This window comes from Gossypium hirsutum, chromosome D12, assembly GCF_007990345.1.
Source record: "Gossypium hirsutum isolate 1008001.06 chromosome D12, Gossypium_hirsutum_v2.1, whole genome shotgun sequence".
Classification (NCBI taxonomy): domain Eukaryota; kingdom Viridiplantae; phylum Streptophyta; class Magnoliopsida; order Malvales; family Malvaceae; genus Gossypium; species Gossypium hirsutum.
In genome coordinates this window covers 36,406,169-36,409,988 of record NC_053448.1, presented here as the reverse complement: position 1 = coordinate 36,409,988, position 3,820 = coordinate 36,406,169, and the positions used below count along the sequence as shown (strand labels likewise).

The 3,820-nt window shown below is 34.8% G+C and overlaps 1 non-coding gene across 1 annotated transcript; it reads right to left on the bottom strand.

Annotated features, from left to right (window-relative positions):
* Window positions 1-2,291: 2,291 nt before the first annotated feature.
* On the bottom strand, window positions 2,292-2,398 carry LOC121224815 (small nucleolar RNA R71). Its single transcript, XR_005922559.1, has one exon. It is a non-coding gene; the product is annotated as a small nucleolar RNA R71 (small nucleolar RNA).
* Between the last annotated feature and the right edge of the window lie 1,422 nt (window positions 2,399-3,820).

Genomic DNA, 3,820 nt, shown 5'->3' with positions numbered 1-3,820 from the left:
AGTGGGCTATGCATGATTAAATTAAATAATAAAATATAAAATTATATTTAGTAATTCATTTTAAAATATTTCATTAATAATTTGTGATTTTAATTAATTAATTAATTTGAATATTTTTTTTTGGTCCTCTAACTTATTGATTTATTCTGGACAGGTTTGATAGCTTTGTTGGATTACAAAACCATCCAAATTGGAGACCAAGTCAACCCCAAAATTCAGCTGCACATGGCTGTCCATAAACCACTTTTTGGTTTAATTACACAAGGTCCTTGAAGAGTTGAAGAAATTAGAGATTTACCTGATGATTTGCACTTGACCGAGTCTCAGTCCTAAGTTGTTGTGGCACTCAAATTGACTAAGAATCAAGGAAAAATCAGCTCAACTTACTAAAATTATGGCTGGCCACCCATGGAAGATGCTTCATAAGATGGAAACTCCTATTTTTAGCAAACTATCTCTCTCTCCTCACCTATAAATAAGACCCTATCATTCCTTCATTCATCATCCCTCAAGACTCCATCAAGCATCATTCTCTCTTTTTCTCTTAGCCTTTTCCATTCCCACGCCTAGCATCATCTCTTTATAGAGATTTTAGCAATTAAGCCTCTTAAAGAACCCTTGGTCGGCCACCTTGGAGAACCATCAGCAAAAGAGCAAAGTAAAGGAACGAAGGAGTCTCGTCAATCAAAGTCTTTGCTGACAAGCACTCTGAATTGGGTTTAGTCTTTCTTTTCTTTAACTTAATATAAAGATGTTTGCTATGTGTTCTTTGTTCTTGTTTACAAAAATGTTAGCTTAATTTTATTTAAGCTAGGATTATTTCTTTGATTGAGTAATATTTATTTGATTAATGCTTATAATGTTTGTGCCTCAATCGATCATGTTTTCAATTACAATCAAGTCTGTATTCTGTTCTCATGTGATTGAAATGTACCTGAATTAGCTGAGCGATCTTAACCAGACAACGGCTAATGGACGCATAATTGAAATGTGCATGCTCAATTTAGATCCTAAAAATATTAAATTATAGGTTGCATAACAACTCTAACCAAGCTCTGTTATCTGCATAGTTTTTAGATTTGTGTGATGAAATTGTTTCAAACCTAACATGTCCCTTTTACCTCACACAAATGCTAATAAACCCTTAGTAAATAAGGATCAATAAAATGCGTATTTACTAAGTAAAGGATTCCGAAAGGACCTAATGTGGTTTCCAAACTCATGAAAGATCGAGTTGCCATGAAATGTTTTTCCGAATGTTATTAAGCATGTTGATAATAAATTGAGTTTAATTAAAGTAATTGTCCTAGTTTATTTATGTTATAATTGTTTCAAATTGTGTTTAATTTTACTAAAATATATTTTATTCATATAGTTTGCATACTTAGGATAATTTGCATTAGGGATCATTGCATTTAGTTTAATATATTTTAATCACCACTTCTCAACTATATTGTGTTTTTATTTACCACATTGTTAATATAATTTTAAAAATTAAGTGACTTAGCATAAATACAATCCCTATGGAGACGATAACTCGATACTTACTTATCATTTGATAACGACTGTGTACACTTGCACAAACCTTCTCATTACAAGATTTTGGCGTCGTTGCTGGGGATTGTCAACTGTTGCCATAGTTATTTTTTTTTCATGAAATTATTTATTTTCAATTTGATTTATTTCTAACATTACTAAATTATTCTTTTTAAATTTTATGATTTTCTTTTCAGGTGTTTATGAGCATAGATCAAATTATCGATTTACTTCCTCTAGACCTTGAAATTGAGCAAACTTTCAGACAAAAAAGATGTGAACGAACAACTCAAAGACAAGTCGAGATGGACCTTAGAAATCAGAATCAAGACCAAGGTAATGAAGCCAATCATGTACGAAATCCTATCCTCATTGTCGGTGATAGGGATCGATGCATCAGACAGTATGTTGTGCCACTTTTCAGTGAGTTAAACCCAAGAATTAGAAGGCCAGATATTGAGGCAACCCAGTTTGAATTGAAACCAGTGATGTTTCAAATGCTACAAACGGTGGGCCAATTTAGTGTTATGCCCACGGAAGATCCACATCTCCACCTTTGATTGTTTATGGAGGTGAGGGATTCATTCAAGATAGCTGGTGTGACTGAAGACGCACTGAGGTTGAAGTTGTTTCCATACTTGTTATGAGATCGAGCACGAGCATGGCTCAATTCATTACCACCAAGTTCCATATCTACATGGCAAGAATTAGTAGAGAGATTTTTGGTTAAGTACTTCCCACCTAGAAAAAATGCTAAGTTGAGGAACGAGATCACAACTTTCCAACAATTAAGTGACTTGTATTTGTATGAGGCTGGGGAGAGATTCAAGGAGTTACTTCGTAAGTGTCCTCATTATGGGATTCCTCACTATATCCAGTTCAAAAAATTCTATAATGATCTCAATGCATATACAAGATTAATGGTAGATGCTTCCGCGAATGGAGCAATTTTGTCTAAGTCTTATAATGAGGCTTATGAGATCATCGAGAGGATCGCGAATAATAACTATCAATGGCCAACAAATCGAACAGCTTTAGGAAGACGTAGTTGTAGTTCATGAAGTTGACTCCTTCACTTCGTTATTAACTCAGGTATTGTTTATTTCCTCTATGTTAAAACAATTAACCGCTAATAGTACTAATAATTTTACAGTTCAGCCACCAAGTTCGTTTGAAACAATTTCCTGTATGTACTATGGAGAAGGTCATTCTTTTGAGAATTGTCCACCAAATCCCAAGTCAATGTATTATGTGGTGAACCAATATCAAAATAGGAGTTGAAAATGACCCCAGTCCAACTTCTACAATCCTTCATGGCGTAATTATCCTAACTTTTCTTGGACCAACTAAGGAAATGGACCGAACAATAACTTATTACAGCAAATACCCAACCAATCTCAAGCGTTTAATCAGTAAGCTCCAAAACCACCTCAAGCTGAGGCATTAAATAGTTTGGAGAACTTGTTGAAAGCGTACATGGCAAAGAATGACGCTTTGATCCAAAGCCAAGCAACAACATTGAAAAATTTGGAAAACCAAATGGGTCAGTTAGCTACAGAGCTATGTAATAGACCGTAAGAAACCTTATTGAGCAATACTAAGAATCCAATACATTTGGGTAAAGAACATATCAATGCAGTGGCATTACGAAGTGATAAAATTCTAGAACCCCGATTGATTGATGTCGAAGATGAGCCCGTTGAAAAGAATCAACAAGCTGTTGAAGTTCCTACACGAAAGGAATCAGAATCTGCAAAGTCTGACAAGGTAAACCCTGACTTAGTGAATTCAAATATTTTAACATCTTCTTTGGATGCAGATTTACCTACTTAGAAAAGTTGTCCAGTTCAACCAAAAGTTCCATCACCTCCATATCTGCAAATATTGCAGCAAAACAAGCAGAAACATGAGGTGCAATTCTAGAAGGTTTTGGATGTTCTGAAGAAGTTACACATCAATATTCTATTGGTGGAGGCTTTAGAACAAATGCCAAATTATGTAAATTTTATAAAGGATATACTGGCCAAGAAGAAACGACTGAGTGAGTATGAGACTATTGCCTTGACAAAGGAGTCCAGTGCGTTCCTGCAGAACAAATTCCCACAGAAATTGAAAGACTCAGGAAGCTTTACTATACCCTGTAACATTGGTGAATCTTACTATTGTAAAACTTTATGTGACTTAAGAGCAAGTATCAACTTGATGCTTAAGTCTATTTTCAAGATGTTAGGGATAGGTGAAGTAAGACCTACAACTGTGACGCTTCAGCTAGCGGATCGATCTT